The following is a 25,837-nucleotide window of genomic DNA, read 5'->3' on the forward strand; positions in this document are numbered from 1 at the left end:
CAGGGAGAAGACCTCATGAAGACAGAGGCAGAGACTGAAGTGAAGCATCTACACACCAAGGAACACCAGCGATTGCCAGGGATTGCCCACAGCCACCAGAAGCTGAAAGAGACAAGGAAGGATTCTTCACTAGAACCTTTGGAAGGAGCACGGCCCCATCAAAGCCTTGATTTTGGACTTCTGGCCTCCCGAACTGTAAGCCAATAAAGTTCTGTTGTTTTAAGCCCCCTCGTTTGTGGTGCTTTGTTAGGACAGCCCCGGGAAACTCATACATGCCCAACAAGACTCTCAGGCCCTTGAGGGCAGGGGCCACGTGTAATTTGTTCACTGTGGAATCCCCAGTGTCTAGCACAATGTCTGGTGCATAAATGGTCCTAAATAAACTTTTGTTGAGTGAAGGTACCCAAGCCTGAGCAGGTGTGATTGAAGCAAGAACAAGGACTGTGGTGATGTGTTTGGTCCCATGGAGAAAAATAGCAGCTAGAGAGTGAGAAATGGAGCTTGGCTCTTCCTTCACAACCTCACTCTCAGATGCTGAAATGACTATTTTTGGTGAATGCAAATCATACTGTGGCCGGTGTCTTCAGTCCAAGGCCACAAAAGTGTGCACTGAGCCAGGGTTCTCATCACAACAGTTTATTTTTATTGTAACCACGCCTGACCTTCCGGCTCCGAGGCCTGTACACTCAGACTGTCCTGAGGGCCACCCCAGCGTGGCCAGGTCTCCTTCGCAGGGAAAATCCACAGGTTTCTAAATGGAGGAGGCCTTCAGCCCTCCCCTCTACCGGCAAAGGAATACCACCCTCTCCCATCTGTCGCCTACACGCTGACCACTTTCTGGCGTGTTTGACACCCACAAATCACAATCTGTTGCTCTTGGCTTGCTCCAGTTTCTCAAATTAGATGGTAAGTGTGAGCATGCTGTGTAGCCCACGGGGTGCGGCTGCTGGGGCCAAATGCTGTCCCACAGAGGTGGGAAGCTCCTTCTCAACATTTGGTCTTCCCGAGAAGACACAGGAAAACACTTCAGAACCGCTGGATTTTTTTTTTTTTTCTGTTAATTGAGCCACAAGTAAGCAGCAATCAGCTGTCCGTGGGTACAACATAAGTTGCCAAAGATGGGGATTCTCCTTTGTCTCAGAGGTCTATTTGGGGTTTAGGTTGAGAACACATTTCTCAAAAGTTCAACCAGGGTTTGAAAAAAATAAGGAAAAACAGTATTAATCTAGTGAGACTCAGGATGCCTTTTTTGTTTTTCATTTTCTCAAATTGTATTTTTCTTATTTAGTCTTTGTACCCATAAAGAATGACTCTGACACCTTCAAAAAAAAGAAAGAGGGAAAGAAAGAAAGAAAGAGAGAAAGAAAGAAAGAAGAGGGAGGGAGGGAGGGAGGGAGGGAGGAAGGACGAGAACATTACCCATTTGTCCCCAAGCTGGGTTTCCTTGGACTTCCGTGCATTCACCCCGCATCCACTGTGAGAACTGCCGTACCCGTTGCCCTACTGAAAAAATGATTTTGAAAATCACCTGATTCTGAAAACATCAGGGAGCAGTGTTGATATAACGGCAGGTTTCTGAGGGAGGGATGGAGGAGGCTTTATGTCACATGGCACAACTCTTCAAAATTGTTTTTAAACATGTCCTTCTTTACCCCAAAGTTTCACTCCTCATGATGGCTGTTCTATGTCTCCTTCTTTGTCTTCTTCTTCCTGGTCCTCTCCCTGTTTTTGTACCTGTAGCCACACAGGTTGTCCTTCCAACGACCTCCTCTTTCCAGCCTCTTCTGATATGTCAGATTCCTTCCGGAGGGTATCTCCCTCAGCTTCTCTTATGCAGAGTACCTTGGCCTGCTCTTAGCCTCTCTGACTGTCCTCTCAACCTGTCTCCCCACACAGCCCCTGGCTGAGCTTGCTGCTCTAATAGGATATCCTCCTTCCTAAAAAGCACGTGGTTTCCCCACACGAGCAGAAACCTTGGTGGATATAAACAACCATACCTTCTGTTGACGTCTATAATCCCAGGCTGTTCTGGGCTAGTCCCATCACATTCTCCCCATTTTCTGTGAGGTAGAGGGCTAGAGCATATATGAGAGAGAGGGGTAGGACATGGCCAGGATTTCAGCGTCAGTTCCATAAAAGGATCAAGGATTTGTGAGTATCAATATGAACTCCCCCCCGCCCCCGGGGAGGCACCAGGCATGGCCACTGCCCTTGAGGAGTGTATAATGTGATTTGGAGAAATGTATATGAGACTATTATAGAGCATGTGGAGACAGCGACATGGGCTAAGTGCCCCCAAGAGTTCAGAAGGGCAGGTAGGTACAACCTGGAGAAGTTTTCAGGCAGCTTCAAGGACGGACCTAGAAGATGGGTTGAGTCTAACCAGGGGGAGGGGAAGCGAGCGGGTAACCCATTCAGGAGAATTAGCGTGAACAAAAACTTGGGAGTGGATGTGGGGTATTGTGGAAGACAAAAGGAGCTCCACCTAGCGAGCGATCCATTTCCCCAAGCACATCCCTAAACTGGTCTTATTACTTTAAAATTGAACCTGAACTATATCCTTCCTGGAATTTCTCCCATTCTTAATTGTAAGGAGGCCTCCAGTCTGGTGCATAGGCAGGGCATCCTCTACTCACCAAGGACTGAGTTTGCAAGGATTGTTATTTAGGTTGGTTGATTGAATCTGCACATGCATTTTTCCAAAGAAACCAAGGTGTACCTGGGAATTAGCATAGGTGTAGTAAGACTAAAATATGTGTGTGTTGAGCAGGGGTAGGGTTGGCACATGGATTGCTTTAACATCATTATGATAGATAACCCCTAAGCAAGTAAGACATTTTATGAAAAATTGGTATTTTTCAAATGATTTTTTTAAATTTATAGAAATGTCACATTTCTGTGATATTCCATGGAAAGTTGGTGAGAAATGACCCCAGGATGTCACACTGAGAGTTCATTTGGCTGCTCGACTACCCTAGAAGTTCTAATGGTGAGCCTGAGCCCTGTCTCCCCCAGAGTCTAGAACCAGAAGCATGAGGCCTACTGGGGCTTCAGCCACACCTGGGCTTCACTGGGTGGGGTCTGGAGGTGCATCTTATGTCTTTAGGGCATAGGAATTTAGCTGAGGTCCAGGCAGCCTTCATGGGGTGGTGGCTAATCAGGGGATGTGGCACCATGGTGAGGACCCAGGTGGAAGGGAATATGCAAAGGCAGGCAGGTGGCTTGGATATGTTTCAAGGAGTTTAGCTTATTCCCTGCAGGACCTTAGGCACTGCCTGCTGAGTTTAGAAGCAGCATCTAATCCTCTAAGGAAAGGTCTAGAAAAACTTGGTTTGGTGTTAGGCTCCACAAGGATGGCTGAGATCCAGAAGAAGCCTAGTTTTGTGAGCTGAGTCAGTGTGGCCAGGATCTAGAATGCTATAATTTGAATGGTTCATATTGTAGCCAAGAATCTTCCTTTCCTCCCCAATCCCTTCCCCCAGGCCCCCTCCAGCTTGCTTTTTTTCTTACTCTCATTCATTCACACTACCTGCCAAGCCATTTCCTAGGTGACAGGACTCCATGATGGACACAATCCCTACCCTATGGAAACTATAGTTTATGGTGGAGGGGGGATAGACACATAATAATGGCTAAATTCATAATGACATGATTATAATTATGGATAGTGTTCCAAAGAGATAAAGCATTTAACAGCGTTAAGGAGGGACCTAACCAGGTCTGGTGGGGGAGACTGGGAGCGCTTAGCAAGGCTTCCCTGGGAAGTGGCATCTAAGCTGAGACCTAACAGAGGGGAAGTCAGCCAGGCAAAAGAGAAGACAAGAGTAAGAATAGGAAGAGTATTCTAGACAGAGAGAAGCACCAGTGCCATGTCAGGAAGAAGGATGGAATGTTCTGGGACCTCGCTGGAGGGAGTGAGCAAGCGGGGTGCAGTGTGAGACAGCGGGAGCAGATCATTGGGCACAAGTCTGGGGCGTTCACAGTGGGCTGGGTTACTAAGGCCTCTGAGTGGAGCTGAGTCTTCGGGCATTTTTAATGGTGTTAACAGTGATACTAATAGCTAGCTCTTAGAAAGCACTTTCTGTGCGCTACCTGCTTTCTATGCCTCATGTTATTCGACACTCAAAATCTCCCTAAGGGATTTGTACAGTTATCTTTCCGTTTTACAGATGAGGAAAACAAGGACTAGAGAAATAAATAAAGGTACCTAAGGCCATGCAGCCAACAAGTGAAGGAACTCAAACTTGATCAGCGGCCTGCCTGAGTCCCAAACCCTTGCTCTGAAAACTTGCCCCAACTGCCTTTTGGTATCAGTGACGCTTGCCAAGAGGGGCCAGGGAGGCACCGGTGTGCAGTCCCTGAGCCCTGAGAAGGGGACAGGGTGCTGCTGGTGGCTCTGGCTGCAGCAGAGAAATGCTGGGGAGAACTCCAGTGGCGGAGGTGGCGGGACGAAATGAGCTTGTTCTTATCTATGAATCATTTGTAAGGTGGGGATTAGTCAGAGACTGGCCACGTTGTTGTGGAAGTGGTGGGCAGGGTATCTACTCAACATGGGGCTGTGAGGGCTGGAGTTGTTCTCGTGGTGACATTGTGAACCTGGGAAGGCAAGTCAACTTTTGGGGGTGACTTTTAAGCGGAAGGCATGTTCTCTAATGCTTGCTGGTGAACTTTGAGGATTGTTGGAAGAAAGGTATGCTGTAGAGAGTTTATGGCATCCTTGAACAGATATACCCAAAGCCAGGCACCCCGTTCTGCAGGCTGCTCATGCAGTCACTAAGCGGCCCCTGGGAAGATTTAAAATTGGTTGGGAAAGGAATTGATCACAAAGACAACTCAGGGACTTCCTGGCAGGTCTTTATGCCTGTGATTCAGAGAGAACTCCCAAGCCCCTTGAGTGCGGGAGAGTTGGAAAAAACTTAAAAGTGGCTTTGGAGCGATAGACATCAAAATGGCAAAACCAAGAACCATTGCAGAATTTAGGAGGAGCAAAATGACTCCTCCTGTTGGGGCTAACACTCCTACCCTAACTATGGCCCTGGTGGTGTGTTCCCCTCTAATTTTCAGGTGCCTGACTATGTGGATGGGATGCTTCCCACTTTGACCCTCATATTAGTGATCCAGCTATAATCACCATTCAGATACCAAAAGGGAGCAATCCGGGAATGTTTGACCTGTGAGGAGCATCCATTTAGTCCTGCAACCGATATCTCCAAGAATGTATTAGTACCTGGCATTTCTTTAAGCATATTACATGTTATCTCTAATGGTCCTTAGACTAGTCCAATCCTTATAGTTAAGATCAGGAAGTCCTCATTAATAACACTGTATTATATACTTGAAAGTTGCTAAGAGAGTAGATCTTAAATGTTCTTACCACAAAAAAGAAATGGTAGTTACATGAAATTATGGAGGTGTTAGCTAATACTATGGCGGTAATCATTTTGCAATATAAAAAAAAATAGGAAGTCATCTTGCCCAAGGTCCACAGTTGTTAGCAGCCGTTTCTGTGGCTAGTAACAGTTGGGGTCCCTTCCTTCTTTTCAGGATCATCAATTCCACAAGATCTGAGTATAGAATATTATAAAAGAAACCTCTGAGCTTCCCGGACGCTCTGCAGTAACTTATGCAGCTGGAATCTCAGCTTCAGGAGATTCATGCTTTATGAGAAGGAGTTCTGGCTCTCCTAGTGCAAATCCATTTCCTAGGCATGACCTTGGGCAGGCTCCATAACCTCTCTTTGAGCCTCGGTTTCCTTGCCTTGACAACAGAAACAATGAGATCTTCCCCCTGCACTGTTGTGAGGATTAAATGAAATAAAAAGCAGTAAGATAGAGGTAAAGTTTTTTATCTTACATATAATTTTTGTGTGTATGTACATTGAATGTACATTGCACATTTTCCAAAACATGCAGGTATCATAAACATCATCAGATTTTTTTTTTTTTTAATTAAAGAAAAAGTAAGGAGGGGCACCTGGGTGGCTCAGTCCATTAAGTGCCTGCTTCAGGTCAGGTCATGATCTTGGCGTCCTGGGATCGAGCCCCGCATCAGCCTCCATGCTCAGCAGGGAGTCTGCTTCTCCCTCTCCCTCTCTCCCTCTCCCCCAGCTTGTGCTTTCTCTCCCTCTTTTACTCTCTCTCAAATAAATAAATAAAATCTTAAAAAAAAAAAAAAGTAAGGAGACTAGCATGTCTACAGCTTTTACTCCTATGCCTGGCACACAGGAAGCCAACTGAACCTTAACAATTGATTATACACAAGATGCCCCCCAGGATGTAGGTCTGTCCAAGCAAGTCTGGGGGACTGGCAGGGCAGTCCACTATAGCTACATATGCGCAACCATCTGAGGCTACTCCTGGGAGAGAATTTGTGCGAAAGTTAGGGAATTGAAGTTCCCAAGTTAGATAAAGGGCAGTAGGTCAAAGCTGGAGGAGACAGGTATTTTCAAGCACAGCTCTGGGTCTCTCACATAGCCTGACTCCCTCCCTTGCACCAGGGCCCTCTACCCTAGTCCCCATGGCCTCCTGCCTGAGCTCCAGGGGAGGGAGTGACTAAACTAAAAAAAAAAACTTCCTAAAATCTCTGCTGGTCTTTGAGAGCATATCAGGCAGTCAGATTTGTCACCTTGTAACCTACCACGCATAGGGGAACAAAAGGCACTTCTCCCCCCAGCCCCTGCCCACCCCTGGGTGTCTGCTGGAGTCCAGAACTGGGCACTAGGAACTGAGCCAACGTCTTGGTGCAGTAGCCTCCAAGGCCAACTTGACTGTAGGGAGACAAGAAGAGGAAAACAGCAGCCATTGGTTCCTGAGGGGATGACCTAGGCACACCTGAGACATTTTTTCTAGAGATGTCAGATCTATTTAGGGAAAAATCTGAGGACCTCAGAGTGTCACCTGAGCCATAGCCTTGGGGGGCTAGGCCATGTAAGGGTTGGGTCTCCTGAGGGGGTGAGACCTGTCCTATTGGTTGGTGGGTAAGCAAGTGGACTTGTTTTGTTTCCTCTATTGGGTTTTCCTTCTGACCTAGTAATTGTTATATCAACATTACCTTTTATAAAATGCTGATGAGGCAATGCTTTAGGAGAATATGCTCAGAGAGAGGAAAAGATCCACTTCCTCTAGCTCAGCTATACTTTTTAAAATTTATTTTTTAAAAATCTTGGTTATATATATAGAGAGACCTATATATATTATAGATATATATCTGTATATATTATATATATTTATATCTATAATATATATATAAAATTTGCTATTTCAACCACTTTTTAGTGTCCAGTTCAGTGACATTAAATCATAATGATTTTCCCTGTTTCCTTCCAAGAGTGTTATCTTAGGAGTGTAGGTCTCCAATCCATTTTTAGTTAATTTTGCATATGGTGTAAGGCAAGGGCCCAACTTTTTTATGTGTTGATTTTGTACCCTGAAACTTTGCCAAATTTGTCTATTAGCTCTAGTAGCTTTCTTTCTTGTGGATCCCTTGGAATTTTCTATATATAGCATCATGTCATCTGAAAACAGAGATAGTTTGTACCTCTTCCTTTCCAATTTGGATGCCTTTCATTTCTTTTTCTGCGTAGTATCTCTGGCTAGAACTTCCAGTACAATGTTGAATAACAGCAGTGAAAACAGGCCTCCTTGTCTTGTTCCTGATCTTAGGGAAAAAGCTTTCAGTTCTCATTATTGACTATGTTATTAGCTATGGGCTCTTCACAAATGCCCTTTATTATGTTGATAACTCTATTTTTTATCTGAGAGTGTCTTAATTTCTACTTCATTTTTTGAAAGAATTTTGCTGGATATAGAATTCTCAGTTGACAGGCTTTTTTTCTTTCAGCACTTTAAATATACATCACTCCACTGCCTTCTGTTCTCCATGATTTCTGAAGAGAAACTATTTATCTTATTGAGGGTCCCTTGTGTATGATAAGTCACTTCTGTTGCTTTTGGGATTCTCTTTTTCTCTTAGGTATGTAGATTCATGTCTTTAATCAAATTTGGGCATCCACAAATATTCTTTCTACTCCTCTCTCTCTCTCTCTCTTCTCCTTTTGGGACTGCCATAAAGCATATGTTGGTCCATTTAATGGTGTCCCACAGGTCTCTTAGGTTCTATTCACTTTTCTTTTTTTTTTTTCTTTCTGCTTCTCAGACTGGATACTTTCAACTGTTCTACCTTCAAGTTAGGTTGTTAGTTCACCCAGCAACATTCTGAAACAATGTCCACTGCTTTTCTGGCCTGAGGTCTGAGTTAGGCAAAACTAAGACAAGCATCTTTTGGTAACCTCCAGACAGGATAGAATGGACATACACAATAGTGTGTGAACAAAGGGAACACAGGCTGCCATCTCTTCAAGACCACCTTCACACTGGGGAGGGAGTGGGGCCAGAGCAAGCAAAAATGCCACACAATTTTCCTATCATTGTCAAGTTGCCTTTTTTTGATTTTGCATTTAGTTAATTGCTGTAAACCTTTGGATGTTTTCTAGAGTTCTGACAACTTGGTTCTGAAAATTTCAGCTTGTTTGTGTGTGTGTGTGTGTGTGTGTGTGTGGTGTGTGTGATGTGTTTCTTTGGGGGAATAAGAGCTTACAGCTACCTAGTCCACCATTTTGCTGGTGTCACTCCCAAGCTATACTTCTGATAGTGACATTATTTTTACCTCTATATTACTGTGGCCTGGGCAACTGGGTTACACACACAAAATCCACTTTGACCAAATTCTTGAGCTACTGTATGACTCCTGCTTTTTGTAGAGTAAGTTGAAAAGACCATTGGAAACAGACCAGGATCACACACACAAACATCATTCTCCATAGGCCATAATTTTTATCCGTGCACTATTGTAAATACTGTGTAAATAGCATCTACATTGTAATAAAAGGGTTGCTAAAGTTAGTCTTCATTTATAATTAATAGTAAAAGGGAATTTTCTAAAATGTTGGATTGAATGTTCAACAGTTCTAGTTTGTCCCCATGACAAGTGCTGGCAAATGGGTTTCATCTTTTATAGTGCTGGCAGCCTAATGCAATGTGTGAAGGGTTACAAAGCCATGTCCTGGCTCAGGGGATAAGAGTTCCATAATCAATCGGTGTTGTTTGTAAGGGGCACAGGAGGAAGGAGTGTCAACGAGTATATATTTCTGTGTAACTAACTCAAAACTTAGTGGCTTAAAACAACAACAAACATTGGACTTCCAGGGAAGATGGCACAGTAGGAGGATCCTAAGCTCACCTAATCCTGCAGATACAACTAGAAGACACCCACATCAGTGTAAATAACCCAGAAAACAACCAAAAGACTGGTAGAACAAACTCTCCAGAGCTAAATGTAGAGAAAAGGCCATATGGAAGAAGGTAGGAAGGGCAGAGATGGGTTGGGAACTAAATAGAACTGCGAGACTATACAGAAGGGAGGGACACCATGAGCAAAGTGAGGGGAGAGAAACAGACTCTAACACCAGGGAACCTGCAAAGGGAAGACAAATCCCCATAGCATTTGGCTTTGAAACCAGAGGGGCTAAATTTCATGAGTTCTTACAAGCAGTGGGGCTTACAACCTGGAACTTTAAAAATCAGCAGTCTCGTGGGAGAGCTAGGAGGGTAAGAGGAACCTGAGTCCTTGCTTTAAAGAGACAGCATAACGAATAGCCCCATGGAGATACAGCATAGAAGCAGCAGTTTGAAAACTGCTCGGAGTATACAGGAGGGAGAGTTGTTTACTCATCTAATAGCATGTGCTGGAAGGGCAGGGGGTCACTGGGAGACTTCCCCGGGAAAAGGGAGCTGTTGGGTGCCATTTTCCTCCCCTGCCCTCCAGCATAAACACACAGACACCTGTGGGAACCAGCACTGTGACTACTGTGTGCCCACCCCCACATGCTCCTGCAGACATGCCTCCTCCAGCTCCAGGTCCCCTCTCACAGCAGACCCATGCAAATCTTGCTAACACTGTGGGACCTGCTCCCATGCTCTTCTGCAAATCCATCCCCTCCAACTTGATATGGTTCAATCCCCAATACCTGCAGGTCCCTCCCACCAGCAAGGACCTTGCTGGCACTGTGTGCCCTGTTCCTATGTTCTCCTGTAGTTCAGTACTACTGCATCTCTAACAAAGATCTTTCTGTCTCAGCTTAAGTCCAAGGTAGCCCCAGACTGACGCTAACAACACAGGGACAAAACCCTGCCCACAAAAGGCAAAGACAGCTATTGCTGATGACTAGACTGAAGATAAAAGCAGCACAACCACAACAGCAGGGCTCACACAACATGCATAGGAGAAACCCTGAAGTGCCAAGTTCTGGTGAACAGGGGACATTACACTGCAGGGCACTGTAGGAAGCTCTTCTTCCTAAAACCACTACTTTCCAAGAGAGGAGAGATAGCTGACTTTCCTAACACAGAAACAGAGAGTTAGACAAAATGAGGAGACAGAGGAATATGTCCCAAATGAAAGACCAGGACAAAATCACAGCGAGAGACCCAAATGAAACAGAGATAAATAATATGCCTGATAGAGAATTTAAAATAATGATCATAAAGATACTCAACGGACTTAAGAAAAGAGTGGAGGACATCAGTGGGACCCTTAACAGAGAGATAGAAAACAAAAAAGGACCAATCAGAGATGAATAATTCAGTAACTGAAATTAAAAATACAGTAGAAGGAATAAATAGTAGACTAGAGGAATCAGAAGAGTGGATCAGTGACCCGGAGGACAGAGTAAAAGAAAGCAATCAAGCTGAACAAGAGAGAGAAAAAAATAATAATAAATAAAGATAGATTAAGTGACACCATCACGTGTAGTAACATTCACATTACAGGGATCCCAGAAGGAGGAGAGAAAGGGGAGCAGAAAATGTATTTGAAGAAATAATAGCTGAAAAATTTCTGAATCTGAGGAAGGAAATCAGAAATCTAGATCCAGGAGGCACAGAGAGCCCCTAACAAAATCAACCCAAGTAGGTCCACACCAAGACACAGAGTAATTAAAATGGCAAAAACTAGTGATAGAGAGAGAATTTTAAAAGCAACAAGAGAAAAGAAAACAGTTACATACAAGAGAACCCCCCAGGGACCTATCAGCTGATTTTTCAGCATAAATTTTTCTGACCAGAAGCGAGTGGCTGAATGGGAAAAATCTGTACCCAAGAATACTCTATCCAGCAAGGCTATCATTCGGAATAGAAGGAGAGATAAAGAGTTTCCCAGACAAACAAAAGTTAAAGGAACTCATGACCACTAAACCAGGACTACAAGAAACGTGAAAGGGGACTCTGAGCAGAAAGGAAAGTACACAAGTAGGAGTAAGAAAAATAGAAAACACAAAAGCAGTAAAAAATATGTCTATAGTATATAGCAGTAAAAGTATGTCTATAACAATCAGTCAAGGGATTCACAAAATAAAAGGATGTAAAGTATGACACCACTTACCTAAAACATGAGGGGGAGAAGAGTAAAGAATGGGTTCAAACTTAAGTGACCATCAACTTAATATAGATTGCTATATGCATAAAATGTTATATACAAATCTAATGGTAACCACAAATCAAAAACCAGTGGTAGATGTGCAAAAAATAAAGAGAAAGGAATCCGAATAACAAAACAAATGGACAAAGAAAAAATAGAGACAAATAAAAAAACCATACTCTTAACTTAGAGAACAAACTGATGGTTACCAGAGGGTAGGTGGGTGGGGAGATGGGTGAAATAAGTGATGGGGATTAAAAAGTACACTTTTGATGAGCACTGAGTCATGCAGAGAATTGTTGAATCACTACATTGTACACCTGAAACTGATATAACACTGTATGTTAACTATACTGGAATTAAAATTTTAAAAAACAAACAACAACGAACACTTACTATTTCTCATCATTTCTATGGATCGGAAATTTGGGAGTAGTTTGCTTGGGTGGTTTTGGTTCAAGATGTCTTATGAGGTTGCAGTCAAGATGTCAGGGGATGGAAATCATTTGAAGGCTTCCAGGCTGAAGGATCCACTTCCAAGAAAGCTCACTCATATAGCTGGCAAGTTGATACCAGCTATTGGCACCAGGTTCAGCTCCTCTCTTCCTGGGCCTCTCTAAAGGGCCACTTAAGTGTCCTGAAAACATGGTGGTTGATGTTCACCAAAGAAAGCAAGCCAAGAGAGAGCCGGGCAGAAGCTATTGTTTATATGACCTAAAGTCAGAGTCACATAGCATCATTTCTGCCACGTTGTATTCCTTCGAAGCAAGTTACTAAATCTGGCCCATACTCAAGAGGAGAGGAATTAGGTTTTATCTTTTGAAGCAAGGCATGTCAAAGAATTCATGGACATATTTTAAAACCACCACACAGCACTATGCCAGGTTTCACTGACCTACCTGAATACCCACTGAACCATCACACAATCTGAGCAACATAAAATACTGACTTATTTTATGAAAAATATTAATTAAAAAAATGCAGAATCAAAGGTAGAGAATGTGTGAGTGTGTGTGTATGCATGTATGTATGTGTGATAGAAGAGGAAAAAAATGAGAGCTTCCTGGTTTTTTTTGGGGAATTACTCAAAAACAGCTTAAGGGAACACCAACAATATAACAGCTCACATCTCAAGGAGTGCTACATCTAGAATCTATCTCTTAGGATCTTGGCAGAGACAGGGGGGACATGAAAGGGGCCTGATTTTGCCCCCCTTACTGTCTTTTCCTCAGAAGTTTCTGCCACAAGATCAGGATTTCAAACCCTAGAGCAGACTCTAAGTTAAAAGCAGGCCAACTGAGCAGAGCATCCCAGTTAGGTTCAGTCAGTGCACACAGTTGGTTGCTTCACAGAAACTGCCCAACTGGTCAAGGCCACTGGCAAACGGAATTACAATGTGAGAGGAATATATACAAACACCCGCATTCAGTACTTCTCACTTGGGTGCAACAGAAAAACTAACACTCAAGCACAAAATGGTGGTCTTGTGTTTTTTTTTTTAAGATTTTACTTATTTATTTGACAGAGAGAGAGACAGTGGGAGAGGGAGAAGCAGGCTTCCCGCTGGGCAGGGAGCCCGATGTGGTGCTCAATCCCAGGACCCTGGGATCATGACCTGAGCTGAAGGAAGACACTTAATGACTGAGCCACCCGGGCACCCCACAAAATGGTGGTCTTGTTTTCTGGATGTTGGGTCCTGAGTGTTAGATGGTCCATGACCTCTTCGCTTTTAAGTATGTTTCCTCTGACTTTAAGCAGCAGATTCCTCTCAGCAAGAGAGCACTGTGTACTTTCCAAGGTTGGAAATGGTAGGTTTTTGGAGCAGAGTGAAAATATTGTGTTGACAGCCGTTTGCCTGCTTAAGGCAGTGGGGTTGTTTATTTGGGCTGGAGCACAGCTTTGTTGAGGCAGAGAGTCATGGTCCCATCATCAGGGCTGCCTAGCAACAGGTCCATGCCATGCCACGAAATTTCACATTGGGCTGGGCCACAAGTACCCATTTGGGGGGATTTCCACATGACAGTCCTGCCCTCACTGTGTCATATTGCTCCTAAAATCTGAGTCACATTGCAAGATCCAAGAGTAATTATTCAGTGTCCCCCCACATTCTCTTCTTGGAAGAGTTAAAAAGAATATTTGTTCTTTGAGTACATTTCTTTATATACTCCAGAGATTTGGTCACTTTGGATTACTGAAAATATTTAACTTTAGTTAATAAACAAGTCAGTTTAATATTTAGCAAAGTAGCTGAATGTGTACTGTGATCATACTAGCAACAAAAACAATGCATTTTAAAGACATAGTCTGTCATTAGAAATGTTATTACCAGGGAAAGAAATCCTATGTGGGAATAAAGGTTTATCCTATAGCAGATTGCAGGGATTGCACATGGTTTAAAAAGAGACTAATTTATAATTCATTCATTTATTGAACACGCATTTCTGGAATGACTGCTACACTAGACTAAATAGCTAGGAAAGTTAAAACACTTGCCACCTGCCTTCCTAGAGCTCACAGTATGGCAAGAGGGGGATAATAAGGTAACCTCAAGTGTTGAGGGGAGTATAATGAGGGTTTGAGAATTACAATGTGTAGAGGGAGAAGGTTTGGAGATTAGAATGTGCTTGAGGAGGCAGGGGGTTGGTTCTCCATGCTGGACAGTAAATGGGATATATGCAGCTCACCTCCCAGGTTGTCCCGAAAATAGAGCCAACAGCAACATACCCCTTTCCCCTACTGATAGAAACTGGGCATAGGATGGTATTTTTGTTGTGTAAAATTGTGAACCTGTGTATCTTTGTGGTAAACGACTGTTGACATTGGCCCTGCTTTGCATTATTTATGATTTTAAAAAGCAATATTGATTTTATTAGAAAGGGACTGTTTTTCCTCATGGGGTTTGTTGATTAATGTCTGTTGCAGTTAAAGTCTCGATGTAGCCGCTATGGACTTGGGTCACTTAATTCTTCTATCAGATGTTTTTAGTAGCTACTGTGCCTTATGTAGGCAGGAACTCAACATTAAGTGGATTTATGTTCAAATCAGGTTGAAGGCTTGGGTTTTGGAATTAGTGTTTTTTCTCTATTTCACTCTTTAGACACTTTTTGTGGATAAATTCAAGCGTAGCAGGTTAATATCAATTTATGCCAGTTCCAATCTTCAACCAGAATATATACAAGGTAGACTATTGATCTTAAGTTATTGCCTCTATTGTCTCTTAGGGGCATAACACTAAATCTCTCCATCTTTTTATAGTAACTTTGATAAAACAATGTACAAGAGATGTTGGATGTATACTTTTTTTTCGCAAAGATAATGGCATATTCATTGCTGCTAATTACAGAACTATGGCTAACATTAACTAGTTAAGTCAAATACCAGCCACATTTGCTGAGTGATGCTAACATTTTGGATGAAACTCAATTTGGGTTTATCTGGAATGTTCGAAATATTTAGTTCAAGAATCATTTCAGATCATAGGTACTCATTTCCTGTTAAGATTAGCCAGCTAAGGGGCGCCTAGGTGGCTCAGTTGGTTAAGCCTCTGCCTTCTGCTCAGGTCATGATCCCGGAGTTCCAGGATTGAGCCCTGCATCAGGCTCCTTGCTCAGCAGGGAGTCTGCTTCGCCCTCTGCCCCTCACCCCACTCATATTCTCTCTCTCTCTCTCTCTCTCTCTCAAATAAATAAATAAATCAATAAATCAATAAATAAATCTTAAAAAAAAAAAGTTGGCTAACTAATATCCAGCTAGGATGGGTCAGGTAGCAGGACAGAAGAAAAAATAGGTAAAATAGATATTAATGTTTAAAATGACACAGTTGGATCATTGATAAACTTTTTTAAATTTAAATTCAATTAGTTAACATATAATGTATTATTGGTTTCAGAGGTAGAGGTCAGTGATTCATCAGTCTTATATAATACCCAGTGCTCATTACATCACATGTCCTCCTTACACTGATAAACTTTTTAAAGTAAATTACGATAAACAGGAATCTTGAGATTGGCAAGGATAATGAAGGAGTTAGACCAGATAATATTGAGATAGGTGTAGAGATAGATGTGATTTAATATTTCAAGTAGAGAAAAATAAACATAGATGTTTCTTACCTATTTGACTTAGCTCTTGTTCTTGTCTTTGTGTAAGGTTCAAATTTCATAGTACAAAATGTGTTCTTGAGATTTGGGGTTTTCTCCAAAATGGATTTGTTTTTGAATGCAATGCCAAGAACGTCAACAAATAAAGTTTAATTATTCATTGCTCTTTTTTTTCCCCTTTAGCTTAGTCTTTAAAATACTTCTCAATTGTGAAAACAGTTATCATCCAGAAATGGCATATATCATATTCTTCCTTCACAATTTGACATATCCAAGACATTATTTTTCTTCCAAAGATATTTCACCTTATTCTCTTCAATGTATATATGTGCTAAGGGTTAGTAAATTGTTTTCATTAATATTCTGGAAAGGGAAATAGTTGCAGGATCCTCTGAAAGTTGGATTTCTTTGGAGTTGGCAGACCTGAGTTCACATTATGTCTTACTTCATACTTCTGATTCCATACTTCCTAGTAATGTAACACTGGGCAAGTCACTCAACCTCTTAAAGCCTTTGTCACTAATTTATAAAATGAGAACAGTGATGACATCTACCATATAAAACTGTTTTTAAGGATTAGATTCAAGTTGAGTGTTTATTACAGTTCCAAACACTACAGGAAACATTAGCTATAACTGCAGTTATCATCCCAAGTATTTGTCATGGGCTGAATTGTGTCCGCCCACCCCCAGATTCATATTTTGAAGTCTTAGCCCCCAGTACCTGAGAATGTTAGTGTATTTCTAGATAGGGTCTTCCAAGAGGTAAGGAAGGCATAAGGAGGCCACATGGGTGGGCCCTAGTCCAGTATGACTGGAATCCTTACAAGAAGAGCAGATTAGGTTATAAACACAGAGGAAAGGCCACATGAAGATGTAGGGAGGATGTGGCCATTTGCAAGACAAGAAAAGAAACTTTCAGTAGAAACCAACCTTGCTGACACCTTGATCTTGGACTTTTAGCCTTAAGAATTGTGAAAATTTAATTTCTTTTTTTTTTAAGATTTTGTTTATTTATTTGAGAGAGAGAGTGAGAGAGAACACAGAGGGAAAGGGAGAAGCAGACTCCCCACTGAGCAGGGAGCCTAAGGCGGGGCTCGATCCCAGAACCCTGGGATCATGACCTGAGCCAAAGGCAGACACTTTACTAACTGAGCCACCCAGGCACCCCATGAAAATTTAATTTCTGTTGTTTAAACCACTTAATCTGTGGTACTTGCTACAGCGGCCACAGCAAATTAATACAGTACTATTGACAAAAAGAATATATTCCTAAATTACAAGTGTAGATAAGGAACCTTTCTGAAAGCTATTAGGTTTGGTCTGTTACTATCATTTTCTTGCATGGAAAAACATCCACTGCGTGCTCTAGTCTCTGGCCCTGTGTTGCTGTCTGTGGGATTTGGCTAGCCGGAGTTAGGCCTCAGATGGAATACAGACACAAAGATCATGGCACTGTTGTAACCAAGATGCCCCAGAACATAATATCAACAGCTTAATGATTTGGCATCTGTTATGTCAATACTGGTTAGAGCAATAGGTCTGGGGGTGAGGGAGGCAGAGGTGAATCAGAGTGAGTTTCATATTTAAACATCACTCCATTGAGAATGGTTTGTATTTTTCTCCAAACAGAGCAAGAAAGATGTTGTTTGGTCATTTAGTGTTATTATGGGAACAAAGTCATTAAACACTATAGATTTTGTTTTCCTTAAACCAGATGGAATCATGGTTTCATGGAAACTGGGGATAATAATGCCCACAGGGACGGCTGATTGCTCTTGGCAAGACAACTCCTCTGAACTCCAGGTGACTCTTTTTTTGTTGTTGTTCATAGCAAGTTGGACTTCCTTTCCTTCCTTCTTCCAAGCCATCCTTGCTGACAGCTCATCTGTCCTTCACTCTGCTTGTTTTCCTCTGGCAGACCAACGTAGGCCAGATGTGGGCACGTGGGCGCCACTGACAACAAGAGAAGCCTCTTGCCCTCCTTTCAAACCAAGGCTCAACTCCTCCAGAGACAGGAAGCGAGGACTTCCCCAGCCCCACGACCCTCAGGAATGTCCACAGCCATACTGAAGCCCTGAATGCTCCCTCACAGATGAAAGGCAGCTTGTCTTTTGTCATTGGAAGGCAAAGAAGAAAAAAAAAAAACCAACAACTAAGTCATTAAAACGAATACCAGGGAACGTACAGGAGGTTGGCTCTCCGTAAGCGAGCTGGAGGTATGTGCTTGTAAATCACAGGCGGTAGGGAACAGCACGGAGTCCGGCTCTCTGCAGGCCTTTCTGGAGGGTTGTGCAGGTGCACGGTGCTTGGCAGAGTGAGTGGCCCCTTCAAGTTTGCACTGAAGGGGCCTTGCTTATCGCACCCTCATCTTGCCGCTACTACTCACCACTGGCAACATCTGGTCAGCAGCAGCGGGCAAAGGACAATTATGGTTTACAGAGTCCCCAGCGTCACAGAGGCAGAAGGGCATTTAGAGTGAAGAAACAGGAGCTTAGGAGCTGTGACGGTCATTAAGCTGAAACCTCGTGACCGCCCTGAAGGCAGAGCAGATACTGTCCCCTCCAATTCCGTAGGTCAGTGACCCGTTGAGGTCTTGGGAGTAGAACTGGGACTGGGCTCTAAGGCTTAGTAGTGTCGTGAAGCCCCATCTGCCCTCAGGTCATGCCTGGGAGGCCAGCAGCCCTGCCCGGCTGGATCGAGGCTGGATCCTCACTTGATCCAAGCCTGGCCTGACCCCCACCTGGTCAAGAGCACTATGGAGATGTGTCACACTCTCACCCCCACACCCCCACCCCATGCCTGCCCCCCCAGCCTCAGTCAGCCCCTGGCCACATTGTTTCTTTTACTGAGAATGTTCATTATTGTGGGATATCGGCGGGCTGCCTGGAACGTTCCCTGCCCTGTGTTTTCCAGAGAACAGATTATCAGGAAGCCCTTGATCTCTGCCAACAAGAGAGATCTCTGAATCTCTCCGGCACAATGACTGTTTTGACCTGTGTTTCCTGCTATATCGCGCATCGAGAAAAGGAGGCGCAAAGAGTACAGGTTGCCCCTAGTCCAGATTTTTCCCAGCTGGGAAGGGCCAAGTCTGGAAATTGTGCACAGTGCTCTAGCAGCTACGGTTTTGCCTGCCTTGCTTTGTAAAAAGAGCACGGCCTGATGGAAGCTGCAAAGTCAAACCATAACAATTGACCTCAGGCCCGGGAGGTGATTATACATTGAGTTTACACTCTGTGCCCAAACCTATTCCATCTTGGCCTGCCGGCCTGCAGCTTATACAATAAGGCATTTCTGAGCACAGGGGGTTGGCCCAGGCAACAGTGCTGGGGAAAGCAAACCAAGTGTTTTGTGCTGCCTCCCAATCAGTGTGCCCGCAGTCTTGAGCAACTGTGAGAGGCCAAGTTCAGATGGCAGGCAATCTGTGGCGCTTGGAATTCCCCCTGAGGTTCCCATGGAGATCCCCCTGAGAGGGCTGCTTCCACAAGCCCCAGGCTTGGACGGAGCAGGAGGGGCTTGTGTTAATGAGGAAGGAGGTCCCAGAATGTCCGGGTTGGGACTGGGGTGGGTGGCCCCAGTGGCTGCCTTTTGGGGGATGGGCCTTGGTAAGAAAAGCAACTACTTAAAAAGTCTGCTGAGAGGAGCATTTCAGGTACTCTCTCTCCAGACATGAGGTAAACCCTCTTGGAAAGCCTTGGGGATCCTAAGAGGGGAAAGGACTTAGAAGGGTGACTCCCCAGGACCATTCCCAGCTGCTCTGGTCACTCTCCTGGGTCACGGTTGTCTGGGCCAGGGGTGGCAGAGAAGTCTGAAGATAGAAGTCCAAAGATACACTGCTCGCGGGTCCTCCCTCAGGCCCTGAGGTAGCCTAGCTGTTAGTAGCTATTTGCTGCCTCGCTGCAAGGCCCAGCCACATACCCCACAGATCCCACAGTCATGTCACCCTGACCTACCCAGGCCTGGAGTGGGAATGACGGCTGAGTGGGCTTCTCAGTGGGCCTCACTGCCGTGCGAATCGAAATGCTTGGACAAGAGACAATATTGTCAGTCTGCTTGCTCAGACACCGTTTGTGCCTGTTTGTTCATTCCTTCATTTTTCTAAGTAGAGCTCTCGAGACCGGATATGTGTCAGGTTAGACGCCAGGCCCTTGGGGTGCACAGGTGAGCAGGCCAAAGTCACTGCTGAGCCCACAGTAGGGAGAATAAGCAAGTCTGAGTGATTACAGGGCAGTACATGCATTTCCACAGGAGCCTGCTCCCCATGCCGAAGGATCCACTAGAGAGGAAGCGCTCCTAATTCAGTCATGCAAGATCAGGAAGGCTTCTCGGAAGAAGTGACAGCTACGCTGAGACCTTGGGCCTAGTTCAAACCCAAACCCCCACTTTGGTCTGTCTGTGAAGCTTACCTCTCACCCTCCAGTCTGGCTTGTCTCTCCACATGTGCTACTCAGCCTCTTCCCTTTGCTGGTCTTGTCCTGACCCCATCCATACCTGTCCCCCGCATCAAGCCTCCTTTATCTCTAAATCTGTATTGGGTGTTTAATCTATGCCAGGCACTGAGCTAGCAACTTGATGAAGATTACCTCACAGTCACTCGGTGAGAGAATGGAGTCAGTCTGCTGGGTTCAAATCCCAGTTCAGCTTCCGCAAGCCATGAGACCCTGGGGAAGATGGTCCACCTCTCTGTGCCTGTTTCCGTAACTATACAGTAAGCCTCATGAAAGTACACAGTCCAGAGTGCCAGTGTCAGGACTAGGTATATTCACGTACGTAAAGTGCTCAGAGTGACATCGGGGATATCTGAAGAGCTGCGTAAGTACTTGCTAATGTTGGGGTATAGCCTCCATTTTAGAGATGAGGAAGTCAAGGTTCAGAGAAGTTTGTCCCAAAGTCACACAGATGGAAATTGTCAGGGGCAGGATCTGGAGGCAGGCTTTCTGACTGCATGTCCGGAGTGCCCTTCTCCACGACACACAGCTACGTCTGCTCTCCGGCTGCCTCTGACACCACCTCTGGTTCCGAGTCCCATCTATCTGTTCCCGAGTCCACGGCCGTGACCTCCGCCCTGCTAGACTGCCTGCCCCCTGACCTGCTGGAGCAGCCGAGCCTCTTCCGGCCCGGCCCACACCTGCACACTGGCACGCACAAGAGTCCGGGCCCCAAGGCCCCCGCCTGCCCGAGCCCATCTGCTCAGCCTGGCTGTGCTTGTGCAGAGGGGGCACTGGGCCTCCCGGAAAAGGCAGTGTGGAGGGGAGGAGGCAGCAGGAGGACAGCCGAGGATGCTGGAGTGCTGGAACAGGGGGAGATGGAGAGGGTCACAGCGGAGGGACAATGGGGCCAGAGGAGCATAAAGCGGGCGTAGCAAGGCTGGTGGGGAAAGAAGGGTTGCAAGTAAAGGAAAAATGTTGCTTTGTGGAGGCTTTTGAATGTGACAGCTTACAGGCTCAACACTAAGGCACTGAGCACCAATTTCAAGTGGAAAATCCTACAATTGTTCTAAAAGGTCTCAGAGCAACTCACTAGGTCTCTGTGAGCCCACCCTTCAGTCCTTTTGGCCGTTTGGTAGGAAAAATGGCCTCATGAAGGTGAGATTGACCAGAGTGGGAAATTGGGTGAGAAATTGGGGCCTGTGATCTCCAAGTTCATGCCCTTTCTGTGACCTTGGGAGAGATGACTGTCTTTCCAGAGCCTGTTTCCTCATCTGGAAACTAAGGGAAATTTTGCAGTTTTCCTTTGAGGGGTATTTTGAAGAGTAGTCATAGACCATTTTCCAAGTACCAAGTGTCAGATGTACAGAAAGAATGCTGGCGTTTCAACAAATCTACAACTCAAGTTTTCAAATCCACTGTTCTTTCCATCCAGGGGCATTTTCCTAAAGAGGGGCCAGGTTAGTCCCTGTGGATCCAATACTGTATTCGTCTACTCCTGAAGAACAAATATCAGAGTTATTTATTTATTCAAGTTTCGTTGGAGACATTTCGACCCATTATCCTCTAGCTGGGCCATTGAACCTGCACTTGGAAATGAGAACCAGCTGACTAAATAAACAGTTGCATATGGCGAAGAAGCAGGAAACCCCTCCCCAAAGCTAATAATACTAACAAACTTCCACGGGACACACAATCCATAATTAGTGACAATTTGGGGGGAAAAAAAAGACATAAAAACTTGGAATTTGAAATATGAGTTTGAGAACAGGCTGGTGAGGTTTTTTTTTTTTTTTTTTTTGCTCAGAATCTGTCCACCCTTTTTTCTGGCCCCTTTTCCTTCTGACAGCCACATTTATTCAAATGCTTTCTGTAAATGTCTTTAGTCTGAGGATTTAGATCTTGGGATTCAGTCTTTCTTGCCCAGACTCCCAGAGCAGCCTGTCAGTAGGAGCTTATTAAAAACCTCACTATGTCATGTGACCCGATGTGACTGATTCTAGCTAAACTCACAGGAAGGTTGGTCTTGCTTTCAGAAACCAGTTCCCTGGCAAGGCTGCCTTTGGGGTCAGGTTCAGTGACACTGAACCACACGTGAGGGTAGACTCTGATCTAAGCCCCTAGGCCAAGATTCAGCAGGCTACAGGTGCCTAGGGAATGGGCTTGACTTCCTGGACCTGCTCCTTAGGAGAAGCACCCCATCTAAGGCTCTAGAGCATTCCAGTTCCAGTGCAGCCCATACAATGCCAACATTCAGGAGCCATTCACAGGCATGTTCCAGGTGATCATATCACTCTCCATGCTTTCTCTCGAGTGTGTTTGGGACAGAAATGGCTAGTGACCTCTGAAGAGTCATGGTCTCCTTCCAGAGTGAATAGTGGCTATTGAAAAGCAGCTAACCATCCAGGGTCTACATTTCTGAGACCCCCAACCCTCCCCAGGTGATTCATTCTGACCAGTGAAATATGAGACAGAGTGATGGGACATTTTCTCGCTGAGGTGGTTAAGTAGCCAGCATGTCTTCCCTCACTTTCTTCCCACCTAGAAGCTCTAAGGGGCAGGAGCCTGGCGCCCAGAGTCACTGCGTGGAGGAGAAGCCCAGAGCTGCATGAGCAGGAGACTGTCTGCTTAGAGTTTATGAGAGGAGGAAATAAACTTTTGTGTTCAGCTGTTAGGATACAGAGTTGGTTATTGCCCCATTAGCCTACACTGACTAAGATCATGCCTGTGCAGCATTTCCTAAATAGCAATGGGCCTTAGGGTAAGGGGGATTTCCCCAGCTCCTAACTTTCTCTGTGCAGAAAACACCAGTCCTGTCCACATGCCTGTAGCCTCGTTGGAGTCCCTGTGAGTCTCTCTCTCTCTCCACGCTCCCAAATGGAGCCTCTCTGTGAGGAAACAGTAAAGCACACATAGTAGAAGTGAAAAGCATGGTCTCTGAATCAGACTGCTCAGGTTCAATTCCAAACACCACCACTTACTAACAGGCGAGGCCTTCAGCAAGTAGCTTAACCTCTCTGACTTCAAATCCTCTCTCTTCAACAAGGGGATATTACTTTGCAGAGTTGTCATGGGGAACAAACGGAACATTCTGTGTAAAGTACCTGGCACACAACCAACAGAGCAAATATTAGCACTACCATTACTTTTCACTGAGCCTGCTTTAGCATCACAGACGTGCAGACCGACGCACCAATCGATACCATCACTACTCTGGTCTCTCCTCCTGTTTCCTCTTCGCACCGATAATTCCCACCAAGAATTCACACTTTCATGGGTATTTGTATTTCTTCTACCTCTGTCCCCCAGATGTCACCCCTCCTTCTAGTCTTTACCTGAGGTGTTACAACAAATTTAGGGACTTAGAAGCATTTTGCAAAATGAGAAGTAGGTGGATCCAAAGAAGTGGGCCTGAATGCGTGTTGAATGCACGTTTATCTGCTTCAGTAGACGGTGGATCCTGTTCACGAGCTGCTGTCCTCGTGTGTAAGCACCACCCTCCGTGGCCTCTCCCCAGGGTTTTGTGTTGCCAGAAGCTCTCAGGAGCTGCTGTAGTGCAGAAAGCACAAAGGGGAAAAGGATAGGAAGTACTCCGACTGGTACTAGAGACGGTTTCCTGCAACATTTCAGCGGAAGGAGAAGCTAGAGCATGTTTGGGGTGAGAAGGAAACAGACGGAAGAGAAGGACTGTGAGCAGTGCGGCCCAGACGTCTTTCCTCACAGCCCGTTCGTGTCTCCTCCACGGTCATCCCGCCTCTGCCAGCCTTCTCCCAGGTCGCAGAGCCTGGCCCAGGAGAGCTTTAAAGATCGTGTCGTACCAGTCCCTCATTTTAGACAGGAGGAAACTTGAAATCCCATAGATTTCCCCTCCTCTAGCACACGCTTTGCTAAGCTCAGATGGTCACAGAAACTGAACTTGGCCAGTGGGACAGAGGGCTGGCATTTCCCCGGAGGTGTGGAGTGAAAGATAAGCATCTTTTGCATGCTTCCCATGATGGGAAGACCTGGAAAGTGAGGTTTCTGAAGAACCTCCACCGGGCTCCCTTCCTCCCCCAGCCCTGGGAGTGGAGGGCGACAGGCATTCAGGCAGATGGAGATGCCCCGGGGCTGCCCGCTCTGCTCACTGCCACATTACCTCCTTGTGGCTTCCAGGGGGAGCACTGTGTTACTCAGCATTCCCTAGCACGAGGACTCAAAGGTGGGCGACATTGCACAAGAGGTGACTCAACCCCTTGGCTCAAGTCTCTGTCCCCTATTAAATGCAAATATCCTTGAACAAGAGGTGCCATCATGGGAGAGTAGAGAATGGAGTTCTAGTACCAGATCCCCTGCCAGTACCTGAGAGACTACGGGCAGCATCCTCACACCTGGTCACAGGACACCCTCTCTGAGGGACCTTTAAGGGCTGCCAGGAGTCCAAGGGGAACAGATAAGAATGAATGACCCTCACACTTGACTGTGCTCTTTTCCAGAGGGTAGCTTAGGGGGGAAATGGAAGCGGAGAGAAACTGGGAGGCTGTGAGCTCTGACAGGGAGCTCTACTCTCTGGCTAGGTAGGGGCTGCCCAACACAGCAAAGTCAGTGCTCACAGCTTAGGGCCCACAACGTGATGCTCTGGACAACCGTGTCCTGAGGCCTTATGAGGAGGCAGCCCTGTTCCCAGAGATGTGATACCCTGAATCCAACGTCTCTTATCTTGAGAGGAGGCTGGAGAGAAGATTCTGGGATAGCTCCTCTCTCCTGCATGAGACTAAGGGATGAGCTAGCCAGAAGGTAGAGGTACCCATCCCATCTTTGATAATCCCTTGATTACCGAACTAATGCCCCCTGAAGATTTTTTACCATAAACACTGCTTGCCAGTTTTCTCCAGTAAAAGATAAGATGGCTACAATTATTTTTGTGGGGTTTTTTTTGTTTTATTGTTTTACTTCTGAGGACCCACTCCTGTTTGAGTTTGAGTTTTACCCATTTCAGGCAGAGGAGTCGTTTTGGCTTGCTTGAGAGGGAGCTGAATTATGTTGGGCAGAGAATTTTGTTGTAGTTGACACTGTGCTTCACATTATGGTGTTGGTTGGCCTTGGCTTAGCTCAGGGGTTGAGTGAAATAGATAACTGCAATGTTTCCTAGCCGCCTGGCAACTTTTTAACCCGTCTTTGCTCTATTTGGGCAATTCCAGCTTTATGAGTCCTGCTTTTATCAGGAAGAATCCAGAAAATCAGTTCCCAAACTCCTGTGCAATTAGAGCGCAGGCATCTGAATCACAGTTACATTTGACTGAGAAGTGAGAACTTTAAAGAAAAAGGCCCTTGGGTGAAACCCATTTTGCTGTCAAGGGGGGCGGCAGAGGTTTCTTTTAGAAGAAATGGGACAGAAATACTATCAGTGGAGTGGCAGTGCTGGTGGCCTTTTTCCTCGGTGGCACGGCTACCAAGCAGCAGCTCCTCCCCCCCCTCCCCCCGGGGGGTCCGTAGCGTGGATTCAAATGCTGGTCTATGAGGTTGGTTCTCCGGGCTAATTCTGTGAGCTAGCCAATTTCCTTTCCATAAACTCCTTTCTGCTTGATTATCAGAATCAGCATCTGTGGTTGGCAGTGGAGGGTCCTCAAGGACCCAGCAACCGACCGCTAAACCGCTAACTCCATCACCCCTTCCTAGAGACACTCTGAGCCCCGACAGGCTAGCCACAGCAGCAGCAGGAGACCCTCGTCTCAAACCTCGGTCCTCCCCAAATGTCTTGCCTGCCTATAAGATCCAGGCCTCCCCTACGTTCCTCTTGGACCTCTCCTCTTACATTGCCCAGCTAACAGCCACTTTGCAGGAAATGGATAGGTGAAGAGGT

General features: G+C 45.3%; 1 long non-coding RNA gene across 4 annotated transcripts in view; it reads right to left on the bottom strand.

The window, feature by feature from the left end:
• Positions 1-7,197, bottom strand: part of LOC112823282 (uncharacterized) — a 109,723-nt gene extending 102,526 nt beyond the window's left edge. For all 4 annotated transcript variants that reach the window (XR_003207977.2, XR_003207979.2, XR_003207976.2 and 1 more), the window contains exon 1: positions 1,420-7,197. This is a non-coding gene — a long non-coding RNA (uncharacterized lncRNA). The remainder of the gene's footprint in view (positions 1-1,419) is intronic.
• Positions 7,198-25,837: the final 18,640 nt, after the last annotated feature.

Source organism: Callorhinus ursinus, unplaced genomic scaffold (assembly GCF_003265705.2).
Source record: "Callorhinus ursinus isolate GAN/ISIS: 27379988/994484 unplaced genomic scaffold, GSC_fseal_2.0 scaffold5, whole genome shotgun sequence".
Classification (NCBI taxonomy): Eukaryota; Metazoa; Chordata; class Mammalia; order Carnivora; family Otariidae; genus Callorhinus; species Callorhinus ursinus.